We start from the raw sequence: 21682 nt of genomic DNA on the forward strand, positions 1-21682 counted from the left end.
CATTAGAACAAAAGTAGAACTTCTTCCTCAGCATGTTGGCTTGAGCATACAGCATACGCCTCTGCCTGTATAGGTCATCATCATCACTCAGTTGGTCAGTAATGATGTGACCCAAATACTTTGTTCTATCACACACTGTCAGAACCTGACCTGACAGATACTCACATGGTGTCTATTGTGCTTTCAACACATAGATCTCATCGCCTTTGCCTCCAGAATGCCCGTGGCACCCGTTTCACCATGGCAACCCTGTTCATGCCCAAGGAAAGGCAGAGAGGAGCGTGGTCAAGTGGAGGCAGAGAGGAGCGTGGTCAAGGAAAGGCAGAGAGGAGCGTGGTCAAGGGGAGGCAGAGAGGAGCATGGTCAAGGGGAGGCAGAGAGGAGCATGGTCAAGGGGAGGCAGAGAGGAGCGTGGTCAAGGGGAGGCAGAGAGGAGCGTGGTCAAGGGGAGGCAGAGAGGAGCATGGTCAAGGCGAGGCAGAGAGGAGCGTGGTCAAGGGGAGGCAGAGAGGAGCGTGGTCAAGGGGAGGCAGAGAGGAGCGTGGTCAAGGGGAGGCAGAGAGGAGCATGGTCAAGGGGAGGCAGAGAGGAGCATGGTCAAGGGGAGGCAGAGAGGAGCGTGGTCAAGGGGAGGCAGAGAGGAGCATGGTCAAGGGGAGGCAGAGAGGAGCGTGGTCAAGGGGAGGCAGAGAGGAGCATGGTCAAGGGGAGGCAGAGAGGAGCATGGTCAAGGGGAGGCAGAGAGGAGCGTGGTCAAGGGGAGGCAGAGAGGAGCGTGGTCAAGGGGAGGCAGAGAGGAGCGTGGTCAAGGGGAGGTAGAGAGGAGCATGGTCAAGGGGAGGTAGAGAGGAGCGTGGTCAAGGGGAGGCAGAGAGGAGCATGGTCAAGGGGAGGCAGAGAGGAGCATGGTCAAGGGGAGGCAGAGAGGAGCGTGGTCAAGGGGAGGCAGAGAGGAGCATGGTCAAGGCGAGGCAGAGAGGAGCGTGGTCAAGGGGAGGCAGAGAGGAGCATGGTCAAGGGGAGGCAGAGAGGAGCATGGTCAAGGGGAGGCAGAGAGGAGCGTGGTCAAGGGGAGGCAGAGAGGAGCATGGTCAAGGGGAGGCAGAGAGGAGCGTGGTCAAGGGGAGGCAGAGAGGAGCGTGGTCAAGGGGAGGTAGAGAGGAGCGTGGTCAAGGGGAATTGGAAATCTGATCCCGCTCCAAACACACCGACGTGACATTCCAATAACCCTGGGAGCCTCGCTTGGACCTGCCTCACATAATGGCCTGGGGCAGTGGTGTGCGTGTGTACATTTAATTTATATTGTGAATGTGTGTGTGTGTGTGCACGTGAATGTATGTGTGTGTGTCTGAGTTTGAAACATGCCCACAGGCCAGTGATCACAACGCCAGCATAAAGAATGCAGCCTCCAAGGGGAGCAACAACACAGCTTGTTTCTTAACACATTAAATTGCACAGACCTAGAAACATATGTTTATATAAATTATGTGTATATATATATATATATATATATATATATATATATATATATATATATATATATATATATATATATATATATAAAATCCACACATAAACACAGGAATAGACAAGAAAGACAAAGTAGCACTTTCATTTGGTTATGGCTACAACATCTGTAAAGACAGTGTAATGACAGACAATCTTTTTCTGGACACATTGTGCCTTAAAGTCGAGCTGAACCTGTTCGTCACGTGTGTCTGAGTCCGTTTCAGACTGAAAACATCATTTGTCTGACAAAACAAACGTGATGACAAGTTGAGAGGCGGGTCATAGTATCATGACGATGATTTTATTTGACAATTCTGGGGATTGGATTGGGCTTTGGCCAATCCTGGCGTGTTCCGCCTCCAAATCGAGTGGGATTCAGCGTGTTGTGATGCTCTCCTCGGGAAGAGCCTGCTGACGCGAGGTTAGTGGCTGAGTGGAGCTCAGTGAGCTGCAGGCAGCCAGCTGCCTTCGTGTTGCAGAGCAGAGAGTGCAGCATGTCGGCCTGGAATCTCTGAGGGGCAACCCCTGACAACCAGGCTCTCTGTGAGGCGGCGAGGCGCGCGCCAATATCGCTATTGCATTAAATAATATTCCTGGAATGCGACTTTTAACGAGCCAGTTACATTTCTTTGCATTCTTAGACATTACCATTTGATTTAGTTTGCATAATTGCTCAAGTTAGTAGTTAGTTTATGGGCTAGAAATTCTGCCAGATGACAGGCACTAGGCGCCATTTTCCCCTTCATTTGGAAGAGAAAATTATCCTGAAATGAAGATTTGATTGACAGCTGCCATGTCGTGATATGATTGGTTGAAATGGGGTAGAAATTTGATAGTACTAGGTGACGTCAGCAAACTGTAAATTACTGTTATCAATGAAATCTTGAAAAATGAACTTTTGATGTGAAAAAGTGTGAAAAACTAAAGAAATTACATTGTTGTGATTTTTTTGGCATACATTATTAAATAGGTGCACTGCATACCCAGGTATTTGAACTAAAAGAAAAGAAAAGTCATTTTTGGGTTCAGCTCGACTTTAAAGGGCGATGCAACATTTGTCAACATACTGGCTACAGTTGGTGTCTGAGTGCTGACTGAACATCTCAAGGCTCTCAGTGGATCAAACAATGTGCCTCAAACATCTCAAGGCTCTCAGAAAGTGAGCGTGTGTGGACTTCAGTCCGTCCAGCTGGCAGTGGTCCAACTGGGGATACTGACCATGTGTTCCAAGGAGTTATGGGTTGAGTGGGAGGCCATTTCATGCTTTAAGTTGGATTTGCCTAATGTATGCGTGTGTGTGTGTGTGTGTGTGTGTGTGTGTGTGTGTGTGTGTGTGTGTGTGTGTGTGTGTGTGTGTGTGTGTGTGTGTGTGTGTGTGTGTGTGTGTGTGTGTGTGTGTGTGTGTGTGTGTGTGTTAGCCTGCGGGTGGATTCCCATCTTCGAAATAGCAGTTTAGTGTGTTGCCAAAGATACAAAACTGTGTTTACTTGTTTACTCCCTCGGAAATTGCATTTAGACTATGTTCAGATGTTGTTGTTTTTGTTTTGTTTTGTTTTCCAAAAGGGAAGAAAGCAACTTTATTAGAAAAAAAAGAAAAGAAATGCAGTCATTTCCCCAAAATGAGCAGAAGAAGCTTAATCTGTAAAACAATCAGAGCTTCATCATTTCCTCAACACCTAAAATTGTGTCAACATGGCGTTCCTCTGTTGGAATGTGAGCATGAGACTAGGTCAGGTTTCCGATGGTTGTCAGATGCGTCAGTGGAGATGGCTCCAGGTTTCCATGGCTGTGAAGAAGCTTTCCCCTCATCTTTCTTGTGGCTCTTTCATGAAAAACATATTATCGCTCAGCCCAATGTCTCTAAACGCCTTTCAGATCTGCTATAAATAATTTGTAACATCTCCGCGTAGATCGGCTTGGCCGTATTATCAGACAATGCTCATATGACGGTCCTCCACCACACTTCTCCAAACGCAGGCTTGATGTTTTGATGATCTGTGTAGTAAATCAGCCCTGCTGTGCTGACAACAGCTGGGGTGCTTTCAGGTCCAGTTAAGGCCACATGATGCTATTGGACCTACTGGGACATATGTTGGACCCGGTTCTGACATTTGAAGTGAATTTATCGAGGTCGTTAATGAAAGTGGCGGCGCGGCCCTAAAAGGTCTTCTTCTGTGTCCACTGTGCTGCAGATGCGTCGGGCAGGAGCCAGGAACCGTTGGGATCCACTCCCATGTCCCATCATGGATCATCACTCTCTAAATCATTGGTTCCCAAACTGTGGTCCGTGGGGCTCCGCCTGGTGGTCCGCTAGAGAATTGAAAAAAAAAGACAAACAGTTTTTACACACACATTAACCATGAGGAGTAGCCGCATTGGGCCGGTTTTCAGAAATATCGCGATATTTGGGAAACGTAAAAATTTTGAACATTTACTTTCAGAGGCTGCAGCAGGCTCAGTTTTAAAGCCAGAGTGAAGTTTCTGGTATCATATGAAACTAGAAGACCTAAGGAATCGAGTTGTACCAACCATGTCATGCTAGTTTGTCAGGAAGGTATAGCAAAATAACACTCCAAAGTTAGGCTAAACTTTGGCGAGGAAAAAAAACATTTTCAAAGGTGTCGCAGCCTAATGTTGGCAGGTGTGTGTGCGTGTGTGTGTGTGTGTGTGTGTTTCTCCCCGTTTTGAACCAGCTAGTAGCCTTATATTGTTATTTAGCCTTTCTGCTGCTATTGCATGGTTAAATCAGCACATTTTATTTTATTGGGGGGGGGGGGGCGTTGGTATATGCAGTGGAAGTGGTCCCTGGGGAATTTGGTTTGGTACATAGTAGGCTACTTGGACGGAAAGGTTTGGGAACCCCTGCTCTAAAAATCATTGGGAGTGTCTGGAGAGGAGATGGGGCTCCACGGACGGGGACAGCAAGCCCCCAGAACACAAACCTAAGGCGGGGTAAGTGGGTTCTGCTGTATGTTTACACTCCAGAATCGATGAGTGTTGCATTTGGTCGGCCACTTACCTAACCGCCTCTTCCTCTGAGGTGCTGCTCCTTCATCCTCGAGGAGAGCCCGGCCAATCAGAAAGCCCCTTTCTCACTCCTCGCTCATTCATGCATGAGCTGCTCCCTGATTGGCAGGTTCATGCTGACATCTAATTAGCAGTGGCAATTGACTAATTGACACGTGAAAAGGGAAGAGGTGCTGGATCATATACAGTACATACAACATGTGATCATATACAGTACATAGTCAGTGTTTCCTCTACCATTCTTCAACGGCGCCCCCGCCAGGCCAGAAAAGGAATTGGAAAAAATGTATATATATACAGTATATCTCCCCAAAATTTCATTAAACCTTTATGGCATATTATTACAATACAGAAATACTGGTGTTGACAGTAATAGAAGATGCCAAATCATTCAAAACAATAAGCATTTTGCTTTTAACTCATTCATGGCCAGTTTAGGACTGCCAATATTTAGCACAGGCCAAAGATTTTCATAATTGTTGGTCATCTTTCAAGACCCACAGTAAATTATCTATTAGCACCAAAGTGATTTGCAATACCTCAAAATGAAGATGTACGTCTCTGGGTTCACCAGGGAAAAAAAAGTGAGCTTTTAGCATGTTCTGTACTCTACTTATAGCCATTTATATACACCCTGTTTTCACCCAAAAGGTCTCCATGAGAAGATAAACAGGAGAAAAGGCAATTTTTCTAAATCACACAATCTCAGGCAGAACTCGCTTTCAATTCTTTTATTTTGAACTGTATTGACATCAGACATGTAAATATTATTCATTATGACACAAATGACAAAAAAAAAATATATATATATATATACACATGAAGTGCTTTTTTTTTTACATTCAACAATACAGTTTACTCAGTGTGAGTGAGTGTGCAGACAGACACACAGACAGACAGACAGACAGACAGACAGACAGACAGACAGACAGACAGACAGACAGACAGACACACACACACACACACACACACACACACACACACACACACACGATCCCCCTTTTATCTTCGTTGCGTGATTTCTAACCCCACATAGGATAAGCAATAACCACGCCCTGTGGCGCCGGGATTGGCCAGGAGCAACACTGGAGGGCACGCGCCCAGCGATTTCATGAACCAACTGAATAGCTCTTGAGAACGGACAGCGGGCTGCTGTGACTGCCACTTCTGCCTTGTTAGCTGTTCGTGTGTTTATTTTGTTTTGTTCTGGTCCACCCGTCCTCGTCCATGTCTCCCTGTCCTATCCTCCCTGCTATTTGATCGTTCCCGTTTTCCCCTCGGCTATTCAACACGTCCTCATGATCTGATCGATCATTTCCTCATTCCTCCGATGATCAAACACATTCTCTGGATTACTTTCTCCCGTTTTCTCCCGGCTGGCACACAAGAAGGCGACCAGCTCAACACGCGCCGAGGGGCGTTTCAATGGCGTTTCTCCTGTCTGCACAAGGAAGCGTTTATCCATTTTCTGATTTTCCTCCTGCTCAATTTCAAAACAACAGCTGCGGTATGTGTTTGTTCACGTGTTGTCGGCTTGTCTTAGATGGTAGGTTCCTGATACTATGTCACAGGCTGGGGAAGTGTTTGAACTACGCGCTGCAGTAATAAAAACAAAAACACGTCAAACACGTCTTTGGCGTGGATGGCTATTTCTGATAACACGTCAAAGACGTCTTTGGCGGTGAATGAGTTAAGAGTATTGTGCCAGCATGCAGCGCTGTTCCAAAACGTGTCAATGTGTGTCGTTGCTTGGGAAACGCACATCCCATAATACAACTGTTTGCATCGCATCCCATAATAGTATGATGATACTTGGGATGCCATTGCGAACATAGATGCAAACAGGTTAGCTAAAACTTCAGCGTCGCCAGCGAGGGCCCCCACCGTTGCGGTCGAGGTACGTTTCGAAATTCCTCCAGGCCTGAAATTTTTTCTAGGGGGAAACACTGCTAATAGTACATACAACATGTGATCATATACAGTACATAGTACATACAACATGTGATCATATACAGTACATAGTACATACAACATGTGATCATGTGATCCTTCAAGTGAAGTCAAAATGGCCTTTAATAATAATAATCGAATGTTTCTTTACAATAATAAATGTCAAAACATGTGCTTTAACACATTGAGTGCCAAGCTATCTTCTCCGGCTCATAACTAAAGAACGGAAAATGGGATCAATAAACTTTTTTTTGCAGGTGATAGAAGAGAGTCTCATCGTTATTTGTGCGTGTTCAGTGTTTACATAGTAATATCACACAATATTCTGTGGGCCTCGAGAAATCACTGAAAACGCTCTGAAACTCTGGCACTGGGAGGTCCGTTCTCCAAAAGTGGCTGGCACTCAAAGTGTTAATGTCACCTTTGTCCATTGGCTTAAGATCAAATAAAACAAATTATTTTACAAGAGGCTTAACACATTGAGTGCCAGCGACGCCATATGGCGTCATTAGAAATTTACCGTAGGCTGCCAGCGACGCCAAATGGCGTCAGTAACTCCAAATTGTTTTTTTGACGGGGGGGGGGGGGTGTCGATCTAAGCTTCTTACATCGCCTCTTACAATATTGTAGCTATTGGAGGTCTATAACCTATTTTACAAACCCCATTAGGTGGCGACAGCACTCTCCTGATAAGAGAAAGTGGAGCCAAACACACAGAAGAAGTCGCTGGGGAAAAAGGAAATCGCATCGCATCCGTCCGTATGCATCGACATGCATGAAGCCAAACGCCAGCTGTGCCCGCAGCAGCTGCATCCGCTGTCACAACTGAGCACCTCCGTGTCCTTCTGCGACAGCACATTCGCATAATCACCCTTATTATTCTCAACTGGAAGCATTGTGGCCCGTGACAAACACACGCGGAACCAAAAAGCTGGATGTCGCGCACCATTCACTGTGTGTGCAGCAGCAGAGAGCCACCAGACACACCCAGGAGGAGGCGTGTGCAGTTGAGGGGGGGGGGGGGGGCACGCAGAGCACGCAGAGCAGCATACACTTCACACAGACAGACCCAGACATCAGAAAATTAGCTTCAGAGTCAGTGATGTGCTTGAAATGTTTAATTTCACAAAAGGCTCATTATCTCAGCTCGTAGAAAAAAATGTCTGTTTTTGGTTCAATCAAGCTATCTTCTCCGGCTCATAACTAAAGAACGGAAAATGGGATCAATAAACTTTTTTTTGCAAATGATAGAAGAGAGTCTCATCGTTATTTGTGCGTGTTCAGTGTTTACATAGTAATTATTAAAGAAATTATATGACTGTTTTAAAATGCATTGCGGCCTATGTGGCACAGCAAGCAACCTTTTGCCCAAGGGCCGTGGCACTCAAAGTGTTAAGAGCAAATCTCCTGTCATATATAATATAATATATATATATATATATATATATATATATATATATATATATATATATATATATATATATATATATATATATTGTAAATCTCCTGTCATATTGTGTTACTGTATTGAAAAACCACCTTGACCTTCGTTGCTGCGACTTTCATTTCTTGTGTGTCTTATCGTTTTCCCCAATCCATGATTTTATCCTGCATCTATCCATAACTTCCAAGAGCCACCGTAGCCTCTAAAACTCCAATTTATATTTGAAATTCACATGCCAGAAGTTTGAATTTCCTTGTAAATTCCTCTCCAAGAGGCGGGAGCCAGCATGCAGTGAAATGTAGGACATCTTCATGTATCTTTCTTAGTACAAATTGTGTATTCTGGTATGTACTTTACTTAGTGTATAAGATGATGCTGTTAATGATGCAGTATTCTATTTGAACATTAGGACTCCATGCTCTGGTCATATAGGGAAATACATTTCACTGCTGGTATGGTGGTTATCTCCAGGTCCAGCTGGTATGGTGGTCATCTCCAGGTCCAGCTGGTATGGTGGTCATCTCCAGGTCCAGCTGGTATGGTGGTTATCTCCAGGTCCAGCTGGTATGGTGGTCATCTCCAGGTCCAGCTGGTATGGTGGTCATCTCCAGGTCCAGCTGGTATGGTGGTCATCTCCAGGTACATCTTGAGGCATTCACCTTTAAGGAGATGCCAGACACAGCCGGCTTGGTAAATACTGGAGGCGTGCAGCCGAATACATTACTGGACAGCCAACACAGAGAGGTAGGGATTTAATTTGCCCTGTGTGTGTGTGTGTGTGTGTGTGTGTGTGTGTGTGTGTGTGTGTGTGTGTGTGTGTGCGTGCGCGTGTGTGTGTGTGTGTGTGGGGGGGGGGGGTAGCTCATGTGTTTTGAGCTATCTCTGTGTATCTTAATGTAGCTGGACTAGGGCTGGGCGATATGACGATATATTTCGCCTGGACGATAGAAAATGTATTTCGTCTCATATGATGCTCTATCGTTTATATCGTTGTGTTGCAAATCACACTCTTTACGGCAATATTGTCCGTCATTTGGATGATGCTGTGCTTTCTTCATTCTGTTTTCTTTTTTACTCACGTCCACAGTCCACACATGCACCAGACTCTGTGTCAACAAGCCCGTTGCGTCCCTTTTATAAGTGGCACAAATCAGCCGTGAGTAGGCTAAAGAGCAGGGAGATGTTACCTCCATTCCGTCCGCCTAGTCTACCCAGGCATTTGCGCTGTGTTAAGTCCGCGTTTGATCCATATTTGCGTGTCCTCCTAACGTTAAACCTGGCAAAACATCTCCTCTCATCATCCCAAGGAAATCCCTTGAGGGCTGACAACAAAACGTCTATCGTTAGCTTTAGCTTTTAGCTTTCCCTGTGTGAGTTGTGTTGGTTAACGTTGTTCTTCTTCTTCTACCGTTTTATTCTTCTTCTACTGAACATGTAGGTATTTTGAAGTTGACTAAAGAAATACTGATTCCTAGTGTCAGCTTTTAGATATGATTCCAAATTAGTGCATAAATCAAACACATCAAATGCTAGTGTCCTCTTTGAAAATCGAACTGGTGGCGTGGTTCAGTTTGTGTTTCATTCTACTGCCCTGGAACTAATTACTATTATTTGTGTTGTAAAGAATAGCCATGTTTATCTGTATTCTGAATGCATGTATCCTTTGTGAGGTTTGACAACATTTTAACTGGTTCAACTGCTACATAAATAAATGGCCTTGTGGTCATTTTATATAAACTATAAATAGAATTTACAGAAAATATGCTATATCGTGATATATATCGGTATCGGGATATGAAATGACTTATATCGGGATATGAGATTTTGGTCATATCGCCCAGCCCTAAGCTGGACATGGTATGTGCACAGCACAGGCATGTGTTTTGAGCTATCTCTGTGTATCTTAATGTAGCTGGACATGGTATGTGCACAACACACACATGTGTTTTGAGCTATCTCTGTGTATCTTGGCAGCAGTTAGGCCATGATGACTGAGAATCAGCATTGATCCAGTGTTTGTCCAGCTGGAGATGCTTTTGCATGAAGAGTGTTTAGAAAAAGCACAAGGCCCTCGTTTGTCTTCATTAGACAAACACGCAGCTCTGAGGCCATGAAGACCATGGACAGATAGTCTATGTCCATCTTCATACACATGCATGTATGAATACAATACACATACACATTCTGTAGCTCAATGCATGGATTGTTACCAGTGTTGGGGGTAACTCATAACAAAGGTAACATATTACATGTAATATATTACTTTTAGCAGTAACTCAGTAATATAACTTATTACTTATAGGATTTCAGTAATATTATACCAGTTACTTTGTCAAGTATCTCAAGTTACAAATGGAGTTATTATTTTTTTAAATCAAAGCACATATTTAAAAAGATGCAATCATTTCCTAATCAAACTGTGTTTTTATGGAAATAACCACTATAGATGACAATAACAAAAGGAAAAGAATAACATTTAGAATTTTGGATTTTTTACACTGACTTCAAGGCAGTTGAAATTATTTTTCGGGATGATTCCAGGAAGGCGATGTCTTTCTGCTACTGCTGTTGTTTTGGTGAAAGTAATGCAAAAGTAGTGTAATAAGTAACAAGTTACTCTACACAGACAGTAATATTGTAAAGTAACTTATTACTTTCAAATGGAAGTAACTAGTAATATGTAGTATATTACATTTTGAAAGTAACTTTCCCAACACTGATTGTTACTGCAAGTGTTAGTGGTCTGGTTATTCGTTTCAAATCCTCTCCTTCTGCAGGACAGTGCAGTGCAGTGTGTGTGTGTGTGTGTGTGTGTGTGTGTGTGTGTGTGCGTGTGTGCGTGTGCGTGCGTGCGTGCGTCCGTGCGTGCATGTGTGTGTGTGCTCTGCAGTAAATGATAGAGAGGGCCAGAGGTCATTGGTAGTTAGTGTCACCCAGGTGTCTGGCAGACGGTCTGCTCATCATTGGGACAAGCTCTCTTGTCTTATTTAGACCCTGTCTGTTATTGGCATATGGGTATGAGCCAATAGCCATAATGTCATATTTACCGTCTCCCTCACACTGTAGATATTACAGCAGCTCCCTCACACTGTAGATATTACAGCAGCTCCCTCACACTGTAGATATTACAGCAGCTCCCTCACACTGTAGATATTACAGCAGCTCCCTCACACTGTAGATATTACAGCAGCTGCCTCACACAGCAGCTGACACCATTGAGATATTTGGTAATAATGGGTATTTTGGGTGACAGCAGCATAGCAGGATGTTAGTGGAGAGAGGGGATCATCTTTGATACAGATCATGACTCATGATTCTAACTCACAGCAGCAGAAGTAGCTACCGTATATGCCAACCCGTTCTCACTCTGAGCGCGTCGCATATTGACGCTTTGTCCTGTCCCTTGTGCGTCGCTTGTTACTAACATGGTACCCTTGAGCGACACATGAAACGACTTGGGCTTTCCGACTAAACTCAATGCAAACCCATGGAAGTCATCTTTGACGCTTATGGCAACTGCTCCCCTATTAGCCTAACTGCTCCACCATTAGTCAACTGCTCAGCCATTAGGGTCTGGAGGAGCTAACCTCTCCCAGACCCTAACCCTAAACCTAACCTCTCCCACCCCATGCCTAAACCTAACCTCTCCCAGACCCTAACCCTAACCCTAACCTCTCCCACCCCATGCCTAAACCTAACCTCCCCCAGACCCTAAACCTAACCTCTCCCACCTCCCACGCCTAAACCTAACCTCCCCCCAGACGCTAATGGGGAGCAGTTGACTAATGGGCGAGCAGTTAGGCTGATGGGGGAGCAGTTGCCATAAGCGTCAAAGTTGACTTCTATGGGTTTGCATTGAGTTTAGTCGGAAAGCCCAAGTCGTTTCATGGGTCGCTCAAGGGTACCATGTTAGTAACAAGTGGCGCATAAGGGACGGGACAAAGCGTCAATATGCTACGTGGTCGGAGTGAGAACGTGTTGCATATGCTTTTGGCATGTGTGCCGGGCCACCCATCATGTATGACATACACATATGTCATTACACAACCTGATACACTTAATGACATACATTATGTCATTAAGTGTATCAGGTTGTGTAATGACTTACTTGACTCTAAGTGTATCAGGTTGTGTAATGACTTACTTGACTCTAACAGGTTGTGTAATGACTTACTTGACTCTAAGCCATTGACAAAATGTCCAGCTCACTTGGTGGTTGGTGGTTCCTTTGAGATCTCCCCAGTTCAGCCCCCTGCCTGCCTGGTGCCTGGACACCTCTTCTCCAGCTGTTCCCGGGGCAACCTCTTTTCCTTCTTCTTTGGGGGTTCATTTCAGGCCTTGTCGGGTGATGTTTGTGTCCATTCCAGCTCCACTTCCTCAACATGTGTAGGTCAATGAGATGCTGTCATGTTCTTTTCCACAGGTCCACATTGTTTACTTTGTCTCTCTACCAGATGTTTAGTGTTCTCCTGAGTCCTCCTGAGGCAGCTGCTAGTAATAATAATAATCATAATTATTATGTAATGTAATAATAGTGAATGTTTGCAGCCTATTTGTTGTGTGTTTTGTCATCATCCATGTCTCTGATCCATACAGCGTCACCTGCTTCATGCTGGAGTTAAAGATGCTTATTTCTGTGTTAATTGAGATGTGTTTTGAGCTCCAGATCTTCCTACGCCTTCCTAAACTTTGTTTACATTTGTTTTGTTTACATGCAAATCTTCACCCAAATAGACGGACTTTGTATTGCTGTTGTGTTGCCTAATCTACACTACAGGCTGAAATCATTTCACCTATCCACCTTATTTCTAGCTGCCATGATGCCTATGGGTTTCTCTTCCTGTGTGATCCTCCCAGCCTTGTTACCGTCTGTAATGTTTCAAAGCTGCAGGCGAGCGGAACAAATCACTAATCAGGTCCAGCTTGGCAAAAAATCTCATCGATGAATATCCAGAGTTGCTCAAAGAGCAACAGAAATAGCGGATGTGATAGATACAAATATTACATTCCCTCAAATAAATAAATAAGTCGTCAAACCAGTCTTATTTATTGTGACAAGCAACCCCCCTTCCTCCCAGCATCGGAGTATTAACGACTTGTTAAAACTCCAACGCTGGGGGGGGGGGGGGGGGGGGGGGGGGGGTTAATGTGACTGACTTGATTGTTGCAGCTTGCACTAATAACGAGACAATGTGCAAGCTGCAACAATCAAGTCACGTTAACCCCCCCCTAACCCTAACCCCCATGCTGTGAGTTCAAACTGGAAAAAATATGGCGGCTCGTTTAGAAACGTCCTCTTATATTACAAGAATGATTCACCAACATGTGTTTGAAAACATTTGAGGTGAGAAATCAGCCATGCAGTTGCTGAATCGGTCTTCATTTTACATCGACAATGGTTAGTTTCAAAGTTTGCGTATACGAGTTTTGGGATTGTCCAGAGGCGGCGAGTCAAACAAACCGGCAAAAGCTGGATGAAATCTTTTCAGATACGGACAGAATGACTTCAGCACACTGCCTCCAACAGAGAGGGAAATGTACATTGGAAAAAAATGAACTTCATTGGCCTCCATCAATGTCCTTTTTCATGACTCCAATAAAGCTGCATAAATGATCCCACACAGCAGTGGCCTGAAGTGAAATACCTCAACATTTACAACTACAACATTTAACCCATTGATACCTGATGCAGCATTTGCGTGTATATCCCTCATTTGTGTGTGTATCCCTTTAAGACCGCAAACCGTCTTAAAGGGATACACACACAAATGCTGCATCAGGTATCAATGGTTTAATCACCAGGTAAGATAATACGTTGACATTGTATTTTTTTAAATACAGCTATGCTTTTCAGACTATATGTTTGTGAGACGCTGACTGATTGCTGCTAAGTTAACTATCTTATGTTAGCTAACAAGTCAGTGAGATTTCTCATTACTTTTGCATCCTGGAATGGGAGTCAATAATAGCAAGCATAATATCCTGAGACCCACACACAATTCATCTGTTTCATAGAGAGGAATTGCCTCAGTAATGTTAGCTTAGTAGCAACCTAATGGTAGCTTTGATCTTATGAGAGAACTAGATCATTACAGTTAAGTTATACTTTGCAGGGCCAAATATGGGTCACATTATAAGTGTATTCAGTGCCTGACATTCATTTTTCAAAATGGGGGCGGGGGAACCCCCCCCAAATGCTTCACATAGGGGGGATTGATAGACTTTGGGTTGGGGTCCGGTGACCACCAGGGGTCTTTGAGGGGCTTCGAGCTGGTCACCAGCAAACTGACGGATTGTTAAACTTCACTATTATTTCATTTACAAGAAGCTAACAATTAGAACATGTAGAAGGATGGATGTTGATGATAGTTTCACTGTTATCTTTCTACCTACAATCTTTTATTGATGATAGTTTCACTGTTATTGATTGATTGATTGATAACTTTATTGATTCAATAAGAGCAGAATTGTGCAAGACAATACAACAAAAATATTGATCAAAAGGAATAAAACACAATGAAGCCCAAGGGCTTGTTTCCATTGTGGTCCTTTGTGTGGGACAAGTGGAGTGAATATGTGTGCAGGTATGAGCGCGTGTGTGCGCGGGCAACAAACACAAACAATGAAAACATTGTACAACACAACCATACACTCAATGACTGATTAGTCATTGACTGAATGGTTATTTAAATAACAACAAAAAATGCACCAATCAATCAATCAATAAATAAAAAGAGAGACCAGCTCCTATAATAAAACAAAAACCTACCTAGGCTTTAAAAACTACGAGCATACAAGAGACAAAAGAAAATAAAAGGGTAGGAAATAATTTGGGAGCCAACCAGCCATTTTTTCAAGGCAAGCTTAAAAGAGAACCTGGAATTAAGGGTCTTTATACTCTCAGGGAGTTTGTTCAATAAAATAGCTGCTGAGTAAGAGAAGGTACATTTACCCTTTAAAGATTTAAATTTGGGGGGAACAATGTTGGAGGTGCTTCCTCTTGTGGAGTAGCCATGTACATCACTGACTTTACAGAAGTAGTCAGAGAGGTAGCGAGGAGCCTCCCGTTTAAAAATCCTGAAAACCATGCACAGTTTGATCTGGGAAACCAGAGATGGTTATCTCTCTACCTACAATATTTTATTGATGATAGTTTCACTGTTATCTCTCTACCTACAATCTTTTTCAGATTTGGGTCCGAGAGACATAATACCATCAAATGGGGGGTCTGTGACCCTAATGTATACAGTACTAAATTAGAGATACATCATATGGAACAGGTTGAGAATCTTTGTTATACTGGTCTTGTTCTCAGATTGCCAAGATTGTCTGGATCATATTGTTAGTTGTTAGATTGTCTGGATCATATTGTTAGTTGTTAGATTGTCTGGATCATGTTGTTAGTTGTCTCTTTGTGCTTCTCAGTGTCCTTACTCTTTGTTTTGGTGTCTCCCTCTTCTGCCTTGTCTCCACGCACTGTTCTTTCCCTGTCCTCTCCTCCTGTCCTCCTGTCCCCTCCTGTCCTGTCCTCCTGTCCTCTCCTCCTGTCCTCCTGTCCTCTCCTCCTGTCCTCTCCTCCTGTCCTCCTGTCCTGTCCTCCTGTCCTGTCCTCTCCTCCTGTCCTCCTGTCCTCTCCTGTCCTCCTGTCCTGTCCTCTCCTCCTGTCCTCCTGTCCTCTCCTCTGCTCCATATCCTCTCCTCTCCTCCTGTCCTCCTGTCCTCCTGTCCTGTCCTCTCCTCCTGTCCTCCTGTCCTCTCCTCTGCTCCATATCCTCTCCTCTCCTCCTGTCCTCCTGTCCTCCTGTCCTGTCCTCTCCTCCTGTCCTCCTGTCCTCTCCTCTGCTCCATATCCTCTCCTCTCCTCCTGTCCTCCTGTCCTCTCCTCCTGTCCTCTCCTCCTGTCCTCCTCTCCTCTCCTCCTGTCCTCCTGTCCTCTCCTCTGCTCCATATCCTTCCACTCACAACTTTCCACTATTCAATAAGGGCTCACATCACATCACATGACATCACAGTCTTTGCTGAATTTGCCTCATGGTTTCCTTTCAGTTCTGCTGCAGGAGAAACGCCATCTAAGAGGCCATTTACACCTGGCGTTAACATGCGTTTTCTGTGATTAGATTGCAATCAGATTGTGTTTTATCACTTGAAAGTACAGGTGTAAACACCCCCAAAACGCATTGAAGAAGGATTGCAATCTGATCGGCCAAACCACCTCCGGAGGTGGTCAGGGATGCATTGTGTACACATTGAACACAAGTGTAAATGCAATGTGACCTCAATCTGGATACAGCAACTTTATGCGGATTGAGAGGACAACCATTTCTGCAATCTGATTGCAGAAAATGCATGTTAACGCCAGGTGTAAATGGCCTCTTTGTTAACGTCTTGTAGCGTTGGCTGGTGAAAGGCACAGCGGCGTACATTTCACTGCACATTTCACCACACAAAGCACTTTCTTTCGAGCCGCGGATATTCTGATATTGTCACGTGAACTCACATCCTGTTTCCTGCTCAGAATGTGACATCACAATGTTTTAACCAGGCTACTAAAAGTTGTCTTTGGATTGCTGCTTCACCTCAGTCATTTGACTGTTGCCTGTCTGCTCATGGTAACTGGTAGTAATGTTACTGCCGTTTGCACTACAATGGAAAGCGTTCTACTTGAAGTTCACATCATTGTAACCTGTCTATGCTTGTGAGAGAGAGCCTACTGCAACAGCAGAGGTGGCTTGTAGCCTTGTAGAGAGAGGGAGAGGAGCGTGCAGGTGTGTTGTCCGTATAGAGAATGTGTGTATCATGGACGGAGTCTTAAACATACCAATGAGAGCAGGATGACATAGCTGAAGGCATGACATCATGAAACATGAAGGCGTGACATCATGAAACATGAAGGTGTGACATCATGAAACATGTTCCTCCTGCAGGAAAGGATTTGGCCTCTGGGATGTTGTAGAGCGGCCCTGCTTCACTCTGTGGAGAGGTTGCGGCTAGCTTATGTGGTAGAGCTATATTGCAAGGCAGATATGTGTGTGTGTGTGTGTGTGTGTGTGTGTGTGTGTGTGTGTTTTGTGTTTGTGTATTTTCCTTGTCCCTTCCAGCTGTCATGTATTTATGAGCTTCCGCTATGAGCCACGAGCTGCATATGACCTGTGAATAATTTCCATATGGTGTGTGTGTGTGTGTGTGTGTGTGTGTGTGTGTGTGTGTGTGTGTGTGTGTGTGTGTGTGTGTGTGTGTGTGTGTGTGTGTGTGTGTGTGTGTGTGTGTGTATGTGTGAACTCACATGAACTGTGCCTGAGCTTTTATGGATATGGAAAGTAAATGGCCTCCTTGAGAACTTCACCAGTTCACCTGCTCTGTTCTTCTACACACAGTCTCTCTCTCTGCGCTTTTGTCTCTGTCGCTCCATTTCAGCTCCACCATCCATCCCTGCTCTCAGGTAGTGTGGGTCAGGCAAGCTGGACGCTGCACGCGCTCAACGCTGCACGCACTCACCTCTTGTCAAGTGTCTCACCTACCCTGCATATGTCACTAGTCGTGTTTCCATTACCCTCAGAAATGCGCAAAATCTAAATATCGCAATAGAAATTGGGTAATGGAAACACGTAAATTTCGAAAAACCTCCCAAATATCGCAAAAAGTTTTTGCGCTCTCATGAGGTGGTTTTTCAGACGTGTCGATATAGCAGTTTATCGCAAAAGTGTAATGGAAACACATTTTCCGCATTTGCACGTCATGTGACCCAGGAAAATGAGGGAGAAACGGTTCGATACGCCGTGGCAAAACCTCCGCAGCAAGTGGAAAACTTTGAAGCAACGCTACCTAGCAGAAAGACGAGTGTTATGCAAAAGCGGAGCCGGGCAAAATAGATAATTTTAATGGCAGAAATCGTCCATTGTGACAGGCTGCCTGTGAGCGCGCATTTGGCACAGCGGCGAGATGAGGGGATGAAAAGCACACACCGGTGCGGTGCTGCTGACTGAAGTGAATACAGTGACTGTGAGTAATACATTACACACGTTTCAGGTGCAATGTTATAATTATAATACACAACATTCTGATTATTGAACCAAATCAGCCTTTTCCCCCCTCCATCTCTAAATCGGACCAGTTGTATTAGGCTACCTTCTTTCCTCTGCCTGTCGCGCTCACTGCATTCACCGCAGCCAGCAACATTTTGCGACTCATTTTCTTTTGAATTGATAATCAGGCTCGTTTATATGCGTTGTAAATTCATGTTGTGATTTGCATTGACCATTGGTTGGATTTGAGCATGCAGGGGACGGGATATGGGGCAGATCCCCATGCGTAATCACTGTGGCAGCTGCTGGTAACGGGAATTGCGTTCAGGTGTGCGCGCCGTCAGACCAAACTCAACTTCAATGGAAACGCCTACAAGTCGCAATTGTACATTGTCGAAGTTGTAGAAATATCGCAATTATTTTGCGAAAAACTGTAATGGAAACACAGCTAGTGACACTCTCAGTGCTTAATGATCTGCCTGATCAGGTCCAGAGCCTTCTACTGGAGAGAGAGAGAGAGAGAGAGAGAGAGAGAAATTGAATTGAGACAGTCAGGAGCAGACAGAAAGAGAGAAATAACAACGGTTATTTACAGATTCTGTGAATTTTTGTTAATATACTGTAATTGCTCTCTATTTGCACTATCACCATTTAACTGCCCATGTATTACTGTTCTGTTAATATTCTGAATAGATTCCGGTCAACAATAGTCTTCTATTATATTCTATCTTATCACATTCCATTTAATTTTCTTTTCTCTTCCTCTTTGAATATCTTAAGATTTTGTGATTTATGTTACTGGGTAACAAAATGCCTTGTTTTCTATTTTTGATTCTTTGTGATTGCTAAGTTTTGCTAATGTATGCTTTGGCAATGTAAGATGCACCTTATCATGCCAATAAAGCCCTTTTGAATTTGAATTTGAATTTGAGAGAGAGAGAGAGAGAGAGAGAGAGAGAGAGACAGTCAGGAGTAGACAGAGAGAGAGAGAGAGAGAGAGAGAGAGACAGTCAGGAATAGACAGAGAGAGAGAGAGAGAGAGAGAGAGAGAGAGAGAGAGACAGTCAGGAATAGACAGAGAGAGAGAGAGAGAGAGAGAGAGTCAGGAGCAGACAGACAGAGAGAGAGAGGCGGGAGAGACTTGAAAAGACAGTATTATTAAGGTATGTGTGATGAATGATGTACGTCTGTTTTGAAGTACAGTAAAGATACTTACTGAACCCTGACTGAACCTATAGATCATAGGTGAGGGGTGTGTGTGTGTGTGTGTGTGTGTGTGTGTGTGTGTGTGTGTGTGTGTGTGTGTGTGTGTGTGTGTGTGTGTGTGTGTGTGTGTGTGTGTGTGTGTGCGTGTGCGTGTGCGTGTGCGTGTGCGTGCGTGTCTGTGTGACCATAGCTTCTCTGGTATGTATGTGCCTATATGTTTTCCCCTATTCCTGCTGCGGCTCTCTGTATAGCTCCTCTCCACTCTGTCCCAACTTGCCACACTGAACACACTGCACACACACACACACACACACACACACACACACACACACACACACACTGCACACACACTGAACACACTGCACACACACACACACACACACACTGCACACACTGCACACACACACACACACACACACACACACACACACACACACTGCACACACACTGAACACACACTGAACACACTGCACACACACACACTGCACACACACTGAACACACTGCACACACTGCACACACACACACACACACTGCACACACACACACACACACACACACTGCACACACACACACACACACTGCACACACTGAACACACACTGAACACACTGCACACACACACACACACACACACACACACACACACACACACTGCACACACTGCACACACTGCACACACACACACACACACACACACACACACACACACACTGAACACACTGCACACACTGCACACACACTGCACACACTGCACACACTGAACACACTGGTCTTGTATGAGTTGTGTTGTACCTGCTGCTGTGTACCTCTTCTCCACTCTCCTAGGCATCAGTGGTTGGTACCAGTGAGTGGGAGGTGGCATCTTGTCCTCACAGTTCTGCTTGTGGACTAAATCCAACAATGGAGAAGGAACCAGGCTGCCAATGGCTCCGTGTTCCCGGTGGGGTTCAGAGCCGGGGGCTTATAAGCCTTGTTGGCTATTGGCAATGCTACATGATACTGTACACAGCACATTTCCCACTGTTCATAAGACCTGCTGGATCTTCAATTGGTGACAATGATCTCGAGTTGACAACGTGTTGATTGGTTCACTCAGAGATGCCATAGGGATCTGGGTGATGATGATGATGAAGAGGAGCCATAGAGGAGTGGGAATTGTCGGATGCTTATTCTTGTCTATCTTGTTACTTAAAATCTCTGTCATTTAAATCCAAAGCAGAGAGACCGTTTCATTCAACAACATTTGTAACAGTCACACATCTGCCTGCTACACAGAGAGCCAAAGTCACAACTATTTCCGGGTTAGGCAAACCAACCAAGGGATTTCATCTGCCATTCTTTTTTCTCCATAGATAGACATTTCATAAGATACTTACGAAAATAGTTTGACTTGGTCAATGCAAGTGATTCAGCTATATATGAAATGACAAGAGACCTAGAATATTTCACCAAAAGAAAAAAATATTTTGGTCTGAGTGAAATGGTCTATAGTCTCCTGTGATTCCAAATGTCGCTGAATTGCTTCATTTGACCAAGTACAACTATTTTTATAAGCATTTATGAAATGTAGATGAGAAAAGAATAGCGGATGAAATGCCTTGGTTTGTATTGGCTCTCTATTGCTTTTGGATTGGAGCATTGTTTGAGCAAGATCAACTGTGCATGCTCAGAACGGCTTGCTCGAGTCACATCACTGATTACATAGTGACATCACTATGACATCACTGGTGACATCACATTTGCTCGAGTGACATCAATGATGACATCACAATTGCTTGTTAAAATATAGCCACAAGCGGCAATGGCAGGGGTTCAAGCCTTAAGCAAATTGAACACCTAATAGTCCTTGAGGCAAATTTGTAGAGCACATTCAGGTGAACGTGTGGAAAAAAAGTTGCTTGGAAATTGGAGAAACAGCCTGGGAGTTACAAAGGGGTGTGAAGTTATGGCATATTTTGTGTTAGGCCACGCCCACTTTTCACATCTGTGGCGCCCCCTTTTGGTCAAATTGTGAAATATCATGCCAGAAATGCCATTCCAGATGAAACTGAGAAGTTTGCAACCGATGATGCGAATGGACTTGATTTACCGCTATTACATGCTTAGACTATAGACCCCACCCACTTTCACAAATGGTGACAAAACTTCTGATTTTGTCTAGGACATCCTCCTTGATATATCTGCCAGGTTTCGTGATCATTGGACAAACAGGTGCGGAGTTACGGCCTTTTGTGTGTTAGGCCACGCCCATTTCTGCCGTTTATGGCGCCCCCGTTTGGTTGAATTGCACAAAATTTGACAGGCATGGTCTGGGATGGTCTCCGAAGATCTCCAGCAAGTTTTGTGAAGATTCCTTCATCGGTAATGAAGTTATGACAATTTAGCTGATAGGCCACGCCCTGTCACAACTTTAACGATTAATATCTCGGAAACGAAAGTAGATTTCAAAGGTTTCAAAAAGGCAGAGCTTGTAGAGCTTGCTCCAGAGATGCTTCCTGGCGATTTTGGTGCAAATCGGTCCAA

This window comes from Poromitra crassiceps (genome assembly GCF_964638095.1).
Source record: "Poromitra crassiceps genome assembly, chromosome: 15".
NCBI lineage: Eukaryota > Metazoa > Chordata > Actinopteri > Beryciformes > Melamphaidae > Poromitra > Poromitra crassiceps.